Here is a 16,902-nt window from a genome sequence, read left to right as displayed (position 1 = left end):
TTTTGGTGATATTTTATGTACCAAAGTCTGCTCTGATAATAATATAGCCAATTAATTTTTCTACAAATTTGTCTTTGTGTGACATAGGTATTTTAATTCTTTGCTTTAAATCTATCACATCTTTATATAAAAATAGGTTTACAGGTAAAATATTAAAGTTATACAAAGTGAATAAGTTCCAGAAATATGTTGTATAACATAGTTCCTATATTAAATGTAGTTCCTATAGTTAATAATAAGTTATTGAACACTCCAAATTCTGTAAAAAAAACAGTTGGTTTCATCTTAAACTTTCTTACCACAAACAAATATAGAAAACACAGTAACAGAAATATATTTTGGAGATGATGGATACATTTATTACCAGATTGTAGTGATAGTAACTTGATGTATGTCCCAATTTATCAAATTGTGTACATTAATAACATGCAGTATTTTTGTGTACCAATTATGCTACAATAAAGTAGGAAAAAAATAAAAAATAAAAATGTAGGTTTCCTGTATAGAAAATATAATGGGATCTTGCTTTTATTCACAATCTGATATTCACTATCTTTTAATAGGAGCAGTTCAATTAGATTCTAACAAACTTATTCTTCAAAGGATCCTATTGTAAATATTTCATTTATGTGGCATACAATATTTCTTTCAGCTACTTAACTCTGCCATTTTAATAGCAAGTCATGAATAGACTATAATGAATGTGTTTGGATCTGTTTTCAATGAAATATTATTTACAGACACTGTTCATGAAATTTCAAATTCATGTAATTTTTGGGTGGCACGAAGTATACTTCTTATTTTCCAGACATTAAAAATATAAAATACACTATTAGCTTGCACACCCTATAAGAACTGCTGGTGGCTGGATTTGATGAGCCGAGCAATTGCTGATCCTTGGTTTAGACTATTTATTCTAATGTAATTATTAGTATGTGCAAATATATCTAATATATCATCTATCATTTAGTGTTACAATTTTTTTAGTCAATTACCTTTTAGAACAGCTAATATAAGTTTAGAAAGAATTTTGTATTAACACACATTTTTACTATTCTTAGAATACTCTTAATTTTTTGGTGTATGTTTCAGCTTCGATCAGGTACTAATGCCACCTGAAGCACTTTTTTTTAACATTTATTGCATCCAAGTCAATTCTAAAAAGTAGGCAGAAGTGTAAGTTATTCATGGTATCTTTTGAGATAAAAAATAATAGTCATAAATAAAGTTTCTCAGAGTGATGCGACATAATTTTTAACATTATGCAACACTATTAAATATTATCTAAAAGAAATACCTTTTAAATTACTGCATAATTGGAGAAATAATGACAGTTTTACAAATGAAATCTCCCAGGGACGCAACAGACAAGCAAAATACTAGCAGTCGTAACGTATGTAATTGAACCTAGTCTTGCTATATCTCCTATGGATGCCAGGATGAGGATTTTCACCATGTTTACAGGTTGCTGGCTTTCAAGCCCACCATAGAAACAGAGAAAGTGGAATAGATACAGGGCAAGCTAAAATGCCTCAAATTTCACAGTTCTTACCAAGATTCTGCAATTTCTCTTGAGGAAACTCTTCTTCTGTTATAAAAAAAAAATATGTGATTAATTTTAATAGTTCTGAAAACATTGTTTCTGACAATTTTGTTAGTTTTCACATTGATTTTATTGATCACAGCATTCTAGAGCTCCTTACTTTACCATTTTCACTGACATCACTATCTGGTCCAGTACACTTACCAAATAAAATATAAAATTTCAAAAATACCCACCCAAAGGAATGCATAATAACTTTAACATGAATGATTTGAGCTTTGATTATGGATATTAGAGTTGTAGAATATCCTTTGACTGGACAATTCCCCACCTGTGTGGAAAGCATGGATATAAGATATTGTCATGAATGTTTTTCTTTCTTGAAATAAGACAAATTATCTCAATTTCTAACTGAGAATATACTGATTCTTATTTTTGTCTGACAATAATTTATGGAACTTCAGCTTTGATTTGGATGTAGAAGAGGAGCTTTTCCCCACAGTATGCAAAATAATCCAGATAATGCACAAAATTATACATTTTCACGAACCTATCAAAAGATAACATAAGACACAATTAACTTATAGTTTATTCTATTACTGGAGGCATTTGCATTTTGAAATATCACTTTATTAAATTTTAAAAGGATTCTAAGAAGTGAGAACACTGAATTTAAGACCTGTGTCTAACATTACAAATCACATAAACTTTCTGGGTTTCAGTTATATTCGACGTAGTACAAAATAAACACTTGGATTGACAAATTCTGTTAATCAAAATATGTAATTGAATTTTGACTGTAAGTTATTTAAGCAACATTTCAGATTTCCAATTTCAAACATTTCACTCAAGAGGATTTTCTAGAAGCATGTACTTAGAAATAAACCTGTAATGTGAATTCTTGAAATCTTACTCATAGGAATTATTAAACCCTTATTATAAGGCATGGAGACTGATGAAGGAGCCATGTATTAAAACACTAGACTCAATAACATGTCAATTACACTGATAGAAGGTGTGTTACTGAGAAATAGTATGCTGTTGAAAATCTTGCTCTCATCATATCTAAAGATTTACTGCATGTTTCAATCATAAGTAAATTAAGAAAATAATTTTAAGTTTTCTATATTCTCAGGAATATAGCCCAGGACTCTTTTTTTTGGTCAGTAATTTGTTTAGATTAGTATATTATGGAAATTTCAATGTTTAATATCTATATTTGAGTGTCTTTAAATCATAATTTTAAGCCCAGATTAACACAAATGCCATTATTAAATTATTTCTTTATTTATTTATTTTTAATTGATAAATAATTATGTGTATATTTACAGGGTCAAATGCGATGTTTTGATCTACGTACACATTTGATCTATGTAGAAAGATTTAATCAAGCTAATTACATATCCATTACCTCAGCAACTTGTTTTTTGTGGTCAGAACCTTAGAAATCTATCATTTTAGTAATTTTAAAACATATAACACATTATTACTGTATTTACCACACAAAGGAATAAATTATTAAAACATTTTCTTCCAGTCTAACTGAAACCTTGTACTCTTTTAATTATACTCTATTTTTAAGACATTTAAATATATATATATATTATCTGCTTAGTAGTATTTATATAAAAAATGTTCAAATTACTTCAAAAGTCACGAAGAATAGCCATAGTTTTATAGTGAAAATTCTGTTTGAAAAAAATAATAAATAGATCTAAAATCAGCTCAATTTTTGTTAAATATTATTCAGTACAACTGTGTTACCATAACTTTATAACTATAGTAAATTGCTAAAATAAATTTAAAAAAATTAACAATATTAATATTGAAAGGCAATATAATATGAAACTATTAGAAATATTTCACATAAATTTATGCATATAAATTCAAAAATATTTAAAAACACATATACCACTTTGAAAGATTATATATAAACCTTTCTTTGTGTGTTTATACGTGTGTATATGTGCATATATGTGTGTATATTTATTTACTATTTATATAGTATTCATCTACTATATGAATAGATATAAAGAGACTGACGTGTTGTTTTTATTTTTAAAATTGAAATCATGGATATTTGAAAAGGTTAAAATAAGAATCTTTTATTTTTTCATTTATATGTTTCTATGGAGAAGGTAAAGAATTTTCATAATTTATTGGTTCATATTTTCTGTGTCTTCTTTTCTGCACGTCATGGTAAAAAAGGAAAATTCAAAATTTTTATCTACTATCTATTATGTTGAGTTCAAGAAAATATCCCAAAGTACTCATGCACACATCAAAATATAATAACCTAAACTGTGTGTGTGTGTGTGTGTGTGTGTGTGTGTGTGTGTGGAGTGTTGTCATTGTCCCTATGAGTCTTCATATGCCTTGCACTATGGTTTGGGATAGACTTGAACTGAAACATGGCATTGGTTAAGGAAGGGGCTTTACTGAGAGAAAAACTCACAAATTGATGATCAGTAAAAAAAGGAGTCAGGACAAAATTCTTCCTATTCTCTTATCATTCCATATCTTGGAGCCAGAGTAGAGACAGACTTGTAGTTTGGATCTTTATTTGAGTTCAGGGGCCACCCCTCACCCATGTCATCCCATACATTCCATATTGTTTATAGCACAAGCCAGGAAACAATTTTGCTAAGAGGTGTAAAAAATTAAACTGCCTGATACCTAGCAGTCTAACTACAGGGTGCCAATTGTTTAAATGTCTGCAAACACAAGCTGCTCTGTACCTGGGGATTTGGAGCAACATTGGGATCTTAGAGCTCCACTGAGGGTGAGTGGCATAAATGACGTGGGGTTAACCAAAAATCCCATGCAAGATTATCTTAGGTGCAGTTCCTCCCGGAGGAAGGGGGCATTCCTTTACTACTGATAGCTTATTTTCCAGGCCACTTAGAGTGAGCACTCTGGGTCATGTCAGACAATTCCATTTATTGAACTACTCTGAATTCTCTGCCACTGTCAATCAAATTCTACATTTTAATGACATAAAAAAATGAACAATTTTTGTTTCCACTTGATTTTCCTTTTAGAGCCTGACCTAGTTAAATGGTGACTGCTACTAATGTCAGTCAAAGTTATCAGATTTTTGATAAGGCTAGTGGGTCGTACTATTCCATTTAGAGTTTACTCTGCCTGGTGTATGCCATTATTTTGAATGACACTGTAAAGAGGTTTTTTAACCCTAAGAAATTAGAGATCAAATAAAAATGTAGTTGTCAGTAAAAATTGTATATTGAAAAACGTCATGGCTGAAAATAACGTGGATGCCTAGAAGTATCTTTTTGGAATTACAAGATGTCCAAAAGTGCTGATTTAGTTGTACTGAAATAATTCAAACAGTTGGTCATATCTTTCATGCAACAATTTTTTGTTTGTAAGGGATTTCACAAATGTTTTACCTTCATAGTACCCAAAACATATTTGTTCTTAATCTTTATTAATTTTTATCAAAGAACATTGAATTAGAAATATTTGTAATTGTAGTTTAAGCAAATTCAGAGACATTTAGTAATTTATTCATAGCCCAGAGAGTTAAAAAAAAACTAGGCTTTTGTATTCCAATTTTTTTTCAACCTTCATACTAACTCTGTGACCTATAATTGTGACTTGCAAGAATAATTATCTAGGGTAATTCCTTTATTTGCTATTTCATTCTTTGGTTCTATCACCACTGCTCTAACATCAACTTGTTATTTTCCCTGTCCTTTTAATTCTGAGGTTTCATTATAATTATTTCCATGGTGGACATATGTTTGTGTCCTTCATGTTTATGGTGATATCTGTCATTTCTATAGTTATCTTTGTTTTATTCGACGCTTTCTGAGAAACTAGACCTCCACACATAAAGCCCTTCTGAAAAATCTGTCGTTATATGTCTTAACCCTATTTACCTAGTTATTGGCAGTTAATAGAGGCTGGCCAAACATAATGTCCATGCACATATAGGATTTTATCAAGGATAAGGGGAACAATGAAGAAAACGGAGGCTTCACATAGGGATAGGCACGAATGTAGGGAAAAACGGCTTTTTCATACTTTTAGAGTTTTAAGGAACTAATATGTCTGGATTTAGTGTATATGGTCTCTACCTGATGTTTAAGGTCCTCCAAAAATGCAAATAGATGGAAAAAATGATAAATTTTAATTGTAAATTTTGATTTATCTGAAGAGGATAAAACACTGCACCTTAAATCTCCATTAAATTAGTAAGACTTAAGTCCTGTCTATTGAAATTGTACTTTCGTGCTCTGATGATCATACTCTATGGAACTTCTAACACTACATCCTGCGCATAGCTTTGATTTTTAAGATTCTAAAGAGGGCTAACTTATCTTGGGGGACAGGTGGAGGGAACTACAGCCCAATTACCTCCAGGGTCTTTCAATTCATTTCAATACTGTTAGCATCCATATCCAAAGTCATTAAAATTCAACAGCAGAATAGAGCTAGTTGGTGAGCATTTACATTGTGTTTCCTCAATAAAAATAATAGAAATGGTGGGGGAGAAATTAAAGAAATCTAGAAGAGCTCTGAAAAACAGAAAAAGGCAATACTTTAAAAAATAATTGGGTTACCCGTGATCACGCCTTTGTGCTCCATCCTGGGGGACAGAACTCCCTCTCAAAAATAAATAAATAAAAATTGTATAAAATTTTGCAACTATGCGAAGTGCAAAATAAAGCAATCATAATAGAATAAGTAATAACCAAGGACTGGCAAATCAGAGCTGTCAAAAAGATAAAATCATTCTTCACCTGAGACTCTTGAGTGCCTTGCGGCAAATGATCAATAATTACAGGAAATGTGGATGAGGAACAGGCTAGTCCTCTAAGTAATTATTTAAAGCAAAAGCTTCAGTTCATTTGGGCTATACATAGTGACATTGCCAAAAATATTAGTTAGAGATTGGGTTACTTTCTTTGAGTTTAAATTAATGATTAAAATTCTCTAAGCAAAATAATTATGTGCCCAGGAAAATAAGAATTTAATAAAAGTTTACAAATAGGCAGAACTCATAATAAGAGTAACTGAAATACAGTACAGATCTATATATATTTTTAAATCACAAAAGTAATGGATGTTTCAACCAGAAATGTAGAATAATTGAAAATATTTCTAAACTTTCAGGTTGATACTTATAGGTTTGTGCATTACCTACCTCCTAATTGCACATTTTATTTACATAAAAGCCAATCTGACAAAATTATTTGCCCTATAATTTAAGCCCTACTTTAAGAAAATGATTTGTACACACAAAAACGTGCACATTTAGTGAAGAAACTTATGACACTCATTTATTGAAATTGCTATAATTTGATTTATAGTAAGAAGATAAAACAAGATCTAATTTTAATTTTAAAAAACTCAAAAAGGAATTTTAAAAGGAAAATATATTGGAAGGATAGTAAAATGAACAACCTAAACAGCTGGTACTGAGAGAGGTGGAGCATGACTGAGGCTGCAGTGAATGTAAGAACAGTTTTGAAATGTGAAATTTGGATTTTTGGTAAGATTTTTAAATAGTAGGAAAATAAAAAGGTTTAAAACATTGCAAACAAAATAAACATAAGTAGTTAGAATAGATGAATACCATGTAGGCTTTAGAAAAAATAATACTTTGAAAGTGAAATTTGAATAGCCTCAGAAATATAAAACCACATCAACGCAACAAATAACTAAAACAGAATTTTTGAGCAAAAAAAAACACAAGAAGCTCTTAAATATGGAAGACATATCCTGACAAGGTAATAGTCAAATAACAGAATATTTTTTTAAAAAGCAAACTAAAAATACATTATTTCTTTAATTATGGAAGAAAAAAATTAATCTTATGATTGAATTTGACATTTTTCTGAATAAGAATGATGAAAAAAGGTGACACCTTAAATTTTGTAAATTTATGAGTTTCACAATGAAGAAAGTGAACCTTAAATTGTCTTATAATTATCGAAACTGTAACTTACAAGCATGGTCTTTATAATGGTATAAAACTTCACTTTAACAAGTGAAAGAACACACTGTCCTTAACATTGATATGGTTATAATTTTATTACCTAGGCAAACTAGCACTCAAATATATGAGTACATTAGTAAAAAAACTAGGTTAAAATAATTTTAACTAAAATTAAAATCTCATTGAAACAAGTGTGATTTGACCCTCCCCTCATTACTAGTTATTGCAATTCAGCTGTTGATGTTTCTCCTCGGTATGAATACAGTGATCCAGGTCAACAGGAAAACAAATTGTCCAGTATTAGAAGTCATCATGTCAGAATTCAATCCTGCATAGTGATTTGTACACAGGCACTTAAAAGTTATAGCAAGAAGTTATGCATGTGACATACTCACACGTCCTTAGACCAAAGCAAGACATGATGCCTTCCAGGTCACCAAATGTCAAGATTGTCAATCATGACATCCAGCATAAAGTCCTCAAATCTCTGGCTAAACATGGGCCAAATGTAACTTCTATGAATCTGGGAATGTGTGAGCTACGAGGAATTATCCGTTCTTTACCCACCCAATTAAGAGTGGCAAATATAAGAAAGGATAATGTTTTTTAAAACTCCCATGCTTTGTGATTCTAAATGTGTGATATTCTGAAAAAGACAGAGACAGTAAAAAGATGAGTGGTTTCCCAAAGTTTGAAGTGAATAAGTTTGAGGTGAATAAGTAGAGGACCCAAGATTTTAAGGGAGGAAAACTACTCTTTAAGATACTGCAATGATGGATACATGGTATCATGCATTTGTCAAAACTCATAGAACTATACAATGTGGTGAATGAATCCTATTCTATGGATTTTACTTAATAGTAATAGACTTTAGTTAAAGACAATATTGGTTTATTAATTGTAACAAATCTACCATAAAGTACAAGATGTTAATAATAGGTGAAACTGTAAATATGGAAGGATGTATATGAAAACTATACTTTGGCTTAATTAGTCTGTTAACTTATTCGTTAAATATAATTGATTCACTGAAAAATATATCATTATTGATAAAATGGAAAAAAATTACAAGTTGGGAGGAGATACATACATAAGAGACCCTGTTCTACTGAATTTCTACTATATCTGTAAATAAAAATGTTCATGCTTTTATGCCTCGAGGTCAGGAATGGACCCTGTTATTCTTGGGTTCTCAATCTCTAGAAGTAGGTACTCAAATCCATTACAATCTGTAAGCTCTGGCTCTTATTTCTGAACGTTCTGAAAATTCTTCTTTATTAAAGTTCTTTGTACCTTCTAAACTGAACATTTTGAAATATGGCTTTTGGTGATTGAACACTTTCCTCAGCCTCATTTTTGTGTCCCAGGGGTCTTTTGAAGTCTGAAAAAGACAGACACATTTTGTTCCCTGTTGGTGATTATGTTGCAATGCAATTATATCAAAAACAAGAAACGGTGTTTTTCTTTTCTATTTTATTCCTCTCAATGTGTTGTGCTAATTGTCACATTTTCAGGATTCTTTATAATTGTTTGTTTGTTTTATAGCCATGTTCACAGGTTCCTCTCTCTCTCTCTCTCTTTTTTTTTTTTTTTTTTGCTCATAGCCTGAAAGGATGACCTTCTCTCTCTCTCTCTGTCTCTCTCTTTCTGTGAATATGTGTGTGTCTCTCTCCCACTCATTCTTTTCTCCCCCTCTTGTTCCTACTTAAAGGAAAGTAATTTAAGCCTAGCAGGCTTCTGTGAATCACAAAACACTTAGCAAATTTGCTTTGAGTCTTCGGTTCAATTAAAGGGCTTTACTTGGTAATGATTTAATCTCTTTTCTGGTTTCTAGTTATGGATGTGACAGCCATGCCACATGATTTTATCTTAGCTGCAAGCTGAGTTTTAATCTGCCTTGTTGATGAAAGACTTTGCTAACTGGATGACTGTTTGGGATTGAGAAGCAATAATTTATTCATGCCATAAAAATTACTAAATTTGTAGAGTACTTCTATTTCTTTCCATTTCTAATTTCAAATTAGCCAACTATTTAACAGTTATCGCTATCTTGTAATACTTTTTCAAACACTGAGAAGAGCAGCCAAACCACAATAGTAAAATTCAGTTTTTAAATCTCTTATCTGAGTACCACATAATTTGTTTCCTTATAGTGAAGTCAAGTATCCTCTTATAATAATTTTTTTCCAACAAATTTTTCATCTGAAAGTGACTCATATTTTATGATTTTCTTATAGATGCATTCTGATTCTAGGTAGCAATTTTTATATTATTCAGAAGGAAATTGATGATGCTACATACTCAAATATTTGACAGCTTACAACAATAATGTATAATTTACAACTCGTAGTTATGACCCTGTAGGGCTGATTGAGGGAAGTGGGGCAATACTGATTGTAGACCTTCATAGTTCCATGTCAGTATTATAGGAACTGTCATAAACATTGCTGGTTGCCATGACAGAAGAAAATAGAGGCTTCTGGATAACATAATACCAGCATTCACCTGGCAGCAATGTGAAATTTCTGCTCACATCTTATTGAATAGAACGCATCATATGGGCCTTCTGAACAAAAATATGCTAGAAAGACCTATCTGTTTGGAAGTAGAAGAGTCAACAGGACTACATAATTAATGTGAGAAGCATTAATGACAATCACTTAATCATAATTGTCTTTTAAGAGTAAGTAAAAAATGCAAAACATTAATTATATAGACTGTAAAATAATAAAATATATGCTATAGAAACAGAAAATAAAATTCTAAAAGAACATACATAGAATAAAAGAAAGATTGTAACTAAGACTTCAAAATATATGTTATATTATCATTAATGTTATATCTGTGTAGTTTTATACAACTATTTAGAATTGAATTATTTTAAAAAGAAATATTTTTAACATACAAACTTAAATTATCTATCCAAAATCTAATTAGCACATAATGATAAAATATAAGACAAAATAGAGGAACACATTTGTGAATAAAAATAGTAAGTTTTTTTATTTGAAATCCCAGAAACAGTCAAGAAGAAATTGTTAATATCAATATGAATGTGCGTACATTTGTACACATATGTGTAAATGAACTGTTTTAATATTTATTATATATTAATATATAGACATAAGAAAAAATTTCAAATGGTGATAAATAGCACACAGAAAAATGGTAAAAGACTAAATATAAGGCAGAATTCTCCTGTTCACTTCCTTCTCCATGAAGCAATAGGAAAGATAGACAGGTCTTGACAGCTTAAATAACATGATTTACTCCATATTTGATCCAGATTAAAATCCCGAGATGCGACTTTAGCCTGTGTGAACTCTGCTGCTTCCTCTGGCCTTCCTTCTTACTGCTTTTCCCTGCCCTTCTGTCTTGCTCCATTAACTCCACCAACCCTCCAGCTGTCTTCTTCTGGAGATATTTTTTCATCACAGAGACTTGGCAGCCACCCTTCCCCCAAATACCTACTGTTTTACTCCAGCACTGTTTTCTTTTCTACACTAATTTTCAGATTGTCAGAAAATGTATCATATACTCCCTTTGCAAAACTAACAAACAAACAAACAAAAAAAATCTATTACTAATTTCCTTACCCTGAGTTTTGTCTTTACTGTACTGTCAACTTCTGATATCTCATGCATTTATTGGCTTATTTGTTTATTTTCTCAATTCATTTGAATGCTAAGTTCATTAATTCTAATACTTAAGAATAATTCTCACAGCCAGAACCATACTACATAAATATGCACCTGGCTAATATTGGAGCTCAAAAAGATTTTGCAGAAAGTAGAATTAATGAAGCTATCTTCTTGTCTTCCTTTTCTTCCTTCCTCTATTCAGCCCTCCAGCCTGATTGCCTTTCTTTCTTCTTTTCTTACTTTCTTTATCAATTACTACTTAAAATTACTATTAAAATTCTTTTTATAAATAACTATATAAAATCATATCTACTAACGCCTTGAATTAACGACGTTATTTGCTGGTTGCTAATAATAAAACTTCTGTGAAATCAAGATAGCAATGTTGATAGAGTTTATTCTGAGAGCAAGTGAGATTATATAGAAGAGAGACAACAAGAGAAAAAGGTTTTCACATGCTGCACAGGCACTATCATACCTATCAGTAAATTTTTATTGATTATACTTGGTTTTGTGCTAAATCTTACAATTGACCTGTAATCTCAGCTTTAAAAATTATCATTGGGCTGTTAAGAAATCTAAGCAAATTCATGAAATCATATAGGTCTATAAAATTTGGGGGACCTATATACATGAATACACACACACAAACTGACATTAGAATTACTGGTAATAATCTTTTTATATTAAATAACCAAAAGTGTAATAATTCTGGACATTTAAACTGTAGGGGCATACATGAAGTAAAATAAATAAATTAAAAAATTATATTACATGCTCTTTAATTTAAACATATTTTAAAGTTAGAGAGCTAAGACCACCTGACTGGGACCTCTTCCAATTAAGATTGCTGCAATAATGGAGGCTCCTTGGTGTTTATGATGAAGCTTGACATCCTAAACTGGTACAATCATAATCTTAATCTATTAAATTTTAACGTACAATCTTACAGTACTCTTCTGTATGTCACGAATTTTGAGATGTGTGCTGCTTATTGCTCACCAAATATCTACTACCTGCCTCTGCAATATTAAAAATTATATGTTTTATGTATAATGACAAATTTTCCAGATAAACTACTAAATTTCACAAGTTTTTAAGGCCAGAATTGCTGTGAATAACATGTAAGACTTGTTTGGCAATGCTTCCCCTGTAACTCTTTGAAAACTAAGTGGCCTCACTGATTTGTTTCTTTTTCCCTTAAACCTTCCCTAATTTTTTCTTGCAACCTTGGCCTGATGCTTTTTAATCTGTATGTTGTGAACCCAAGGCCACTAGCTTCACAAAGGATGTCTAAGAAGAAGGATAGGACACAGGATCTCTAGATCTAATGCCATCAAAAATGCTAAAAACTGCTTCGTACTATCATACTATACATTTCCTGTTAGATGAGAAATTCTTTTATTCAGAAACCATCATATTATTCATCCTCAGTTTTGTGGTTTTGGGTTTTCATACACAAACACAGTTTTTATCACTTATTCCCTCTTCTTTAAGTTTGTTTATGAAAGAGAACTAATATAACTAACAAAACTAAAAAAGTTTGTTTTTAAAGAGAAGTAAAAAAGCTAAAGAACTAAAAGTGCTAAAAGAAACTTTCATTTCTGCAAACTACAATTGTATTTCTTCTTTAACCTTTACCTGGGTATAAAAAAGTACTCCATGAATTATATAATGTCCTCTGTAAAGCGTCTCTGCATTATGGAAGTAAAGTTTCAATTCAAATTCTGCCCAAAATATAAAATATGAACCCAAGCTTTATTTAAACACTTACTTATGCATGACAAAGTGTCCTTTCATATAAAAAATGCCATTTCTCCAAGTAAAAGGTCAATATAAACTCCTTTAACATTATTTTTATTAGTGTTAAAAATGTCTTCAAACACTAATGTATATGTATCTGTCTGCTCTCATGCTTCTAATAAAGGCATACCTGAGACTGGGTAATTTGTAAAGGAAAGTGGTTTAATTGACACACTTCAGGGCAGCTGGGAGACCTCAGGAAACTTACAGTCATGATGGAAGGGAAAGCACATATGTCCTTCTTCACATGGCAGCAGCAAGAAGTACAGAATGAAACGGGAGAAGAGCCCCTTATAAAACTGTTGGATCTTGTGAGAGCTCACTATCACAACAACATCGTGGAGGTAACCAACCTCAGATTCAGTTACTTCCTGCCATGCCCCACCACGACGTGTGGGGATTATAGGAACTACAATTTAAGATAGGACGTGGATGGAGACACAGCTAAACCAGATCAGTATATAGGTTTAACAATAATGTCACATCTCAAAAACACTAGCTGGAGATTTTAAGTACTTTGTGTACTACTTAATACTTGGCATGCACTCAAATCAATTTACTTTCCAAGAGCACACATTTTTATCACTTATAAAGAGTAATGCCAGGCCATGATTAAAATAAAGTGTACAGCCCTGGAAGCTCACAGAATTTGACAGACAACACAGGGACAAGTCAATACTAATCAAGAGACTTAGAAGCATTATATACCGCTAGTGCCAAAAGAAACCTAGTAAACACAGATCAGATATAGAGGAATTTGCTGTTATGATTGCATTTGACAGACTACAGTCAACAGAGTGAAGACCATGATGTGATAACCAAATTGTATATTATATATATATAATATATATATATATATATATATTTAGGTTATATATGTATACATTTAGGTTATATACATACACATACATATATAATATTTGATATTGTGTGTGTATATATATGTATGTAACTGAAATTAATTCATTTTAAAAATTATTCTAGAACTTGGCCATCTCAGATAAGCTAGAAAGAAAAGGACAGCAAGAAAGGAAGAAAAAAAAAGAGAGAAAAATAATACTTTAATACATTTGCTTTATTTTCCACAATATATACATTAAAGGAATAAAATTAGAATATAATTTTAGGCAACATAATTTATATTCTATTTTTCTTATGTAATTTTAACTTACAATTTATAATCTCTAAAAGCAAATAGTCGATAACATGCATAGACATATATATGACCATTAGCTTTCTTAAAAGGCACCTTATGTAAATGAATAAACTGTGCACATTGGCTTTCATTTATAATCATCAAAATTATAGAACTGGAAACACTTCTTTAGAAGAGAAAATATCTGAACCAAGTGGAAAATTAAAATGGTGTTTGTCTGTTGCCTTGGTGCTAGGATCCAATCAGACAGTTTCCTCATCTTAACATCTTCTATTTGCTATCAGTTCTGTTCCTGCAACTGGAATAAAATAGCACATAGTGCAATGATTGGCGCATATTAATATTCCAAAATATACTTACCTGTTTTTTATGTAACAATGTGTAAATGACAACAAATAAAGGGAAGAGTACACCGAACCTAACATTACATCTGGAATATAAACACAATAAATGTACAAATCTTTGGGGAAGGGATTGCGTGGATCACAGAATGCATGCTTGATGAAATTGTTTACAAACACTGCTTTTTTTTCAATGAAAACTGGCAGCATATTATTGAGAACGCTTTAACTCTTTAAAGAGTTTTAAACTTTAAAGAGTCTTAAAGCTGTAGAAAACACTCCTACAAGTTAGGCTGTGATATATTAAGAAATATATTTAGTTTTTGTCCCTAGGTTCCTGGCACAAACTTCCTAAAACCTTTGGAATTTCCTGAGTAATACGAGTGTCTGTGGTCATTCTTAACTAGCCCCTTTTAATCACACCTGAGTTTATACTAATGTAATGAATTAGCTGAGGGCCCCATGATAGCCTTAGGATGGGACTGATCACCAGAAAGACCAAGTGATGAGAGCCTCATTCACCGACCTCCAGGAAAAGGATGATGTGCAAAATAGCAAAGCTCTATACAAATTTTGAATGATGGTGCTTGCTGAGCTTCCAGGTTGTATAGTACATCCATGTGCTGAGAGGGTGTGCACCCTCATCTACAGCAACAGAAGGTCTTCTGCTCAGGACCTTTCTCACCTCACTGTATGTACCTCCCCATCTGGCTGTGCATCTGCATCTTTTATCATCAACAAGTAAATGATAAGTAAAGTGTTTTATCAAGTAAATGATAAGTAAAGTGTTTTATTCAGTTCCATGAGTCATTCTAGAAAATTATAAAAGCTTAGAAGGGAGTTAGGGGTGCTCTGGTGAGAACTACAGAAGACCTGGACTTCCAATTGTCATCTGAAGTGGGGAAAGTCTTGTTATGACTAGAAAACAAAAAAAAAAGACTGAATCCTTAACTTCTGGGATCTGCTGCTAACTCCAGGTATATAATGTTGGAATTGAAGTGAATTGTGGGACACTACTGGTGTTTGGAGAATTGGTTGGGAAAAAAACTTGCGTATCTGTTGTCAGAAGCATTCTGTGTTGAATGCCAATATAGAGAAAAAACAGTTTGATTTTTCCTTTAAATGGCATATCAAATTCCTTTTCTGATCTGTACATATCATAATCTGTAAAAATAAATGTGTCATGGAAAGGACTGATTGATCATCAGAAAAATGATAAAAAGAAATATATTGACAATTGATACAGAAGAACATAAAGATGAATAAGACATTTAGACTTGGAAAGGAAAATATCAAAGATAATACAAAAATGAACTGTCATCAAACTTGGTTTTCAAAATTAAACACAGAAAACAATAGAGCAATATTCGAAATTTTGACAGAACACAACTGATCTACTAATTTTATCTATGAAAATAGTTATCCAGGAAATTAGCATCCAATATTATGAATATTTACTACATGTCAAGCACTAAAGCTGATAATTATATTTTTTTACTATTCCTAGGAATAGCTCCATGAGTTGTGTCTTTTTCTTTCTATTTTAACTGTGAGAATAGAAAAAAAAAAAGACAAAATAGCAATGCATGAAGAAAATGCAAAGGAAAGAAGAAATATCAATGCTTAAAATGTTTACGAAACTTTGCCCAAATCATCTTAGTTTGGAAGTGATGAAGCTGGTGTTTGAATCTTGTCCTAACCGAATATAAATGCAGCTTTTACAACCACTGTCAGTTGGAGGCAGAATGCCGTTAAAAGGACTGCAAGTTGTCCTATAACTGGAAATTTGAAAACTATACGAATCGTATGCTATTAGAAAATATTTAAATATCTAGTACCTCCAAATAAAAGGTAAAGAAAATAATGACTTTTAAAATGAAAATGATGTTCTATTTGTTGGATTATGTTTCCATATAATGAATATAAACATTTATTTATGGTAATGAAAATATGTAATTTTCTTATATTGCTTCTTAAAAGCACAAAGTGATATGAGGAAGTTTGCTGTACTTCCATGAATTGCAGAGTTTCCACAGACACATTTTATTATCCCCACTTTACACATAGGGAAAATGAAATGCAGACAGCATAGGTATCTCTTCCCCATACAATTGTTAAAAGTAGTAGAACTATCTTTTGAATTCACGCAGTCTGACTTCAGAGCTCAAGCTCCAACCAGACTAAAAAAAAGACAGAAAATAGTAAAACTCAAACACATAGTATTGAAGTATATTCTTTTCAAAGAGTGAGTCAATATTAGTAAAAAAAATAGTTATGAAAGTTTTAATTCTCTCATTAAAAATAAAAATATGTGATATTGAAACATAGAAAAAATCTGGTTATAAAGTTACACCTAAAATGGATGGAGACAGGTGGATTTAATTTGAGGGCATGACATGCTTTCAGGCTGGTTGCAGCTGGGCTTGTATTAACAGCAATGAAATCAAGGAGAT

The 16,902-nt window shown here is 31.3% G+C and overlaps 1 long non-coding RNA gene across 2 annotated transcripts in view; it reads right to left on the bottom strand.

Moving 5' to 3' along the window:
* The window catches only part of LOC118152108 (uncharacterized), a 138,235-nt gene that overhangs the window by 75,618 nt on the left and 45,715 nt on the right, over positions 1 to 16,902 (bottom strand). Inside the window, exon 2 of one of the 2 annotated variants that reach the window (XR_013525466.1) lies at positions 1,553 to 1,588. The exons of the other annotated variant lie outside the window; for it this stretch is intronic. This is a non-coding gene — a long non-coding RNA (uncharacterized LOC118152108). The remainder of the gene's footprint in view (positions 1 to 1,552; positions 1,589 to 16,902) is intronic. 2 annotated transcript variants of the gene reach the window in all.

The sequence above is a fragment of the Callithrix jacchus genome, chromosome 1 (assembly GCF_049354715.1).
Source record: "Callithrix jacchus isolate 240 chromosome 1, calJac240_pri, whole genome shotgun sequence".
In the NCBI taxonomy this organism is placed as follows: Eukaryota; Metazoa; Chordata; class Mammalia; order Primates; family Cebidae; genus Callithrix; species Callithrix jacchus.
Note: the sequence above shows the minus strand (reverse complement) of the source record. Positions and strands in the feature narration are given on the sequence as shown.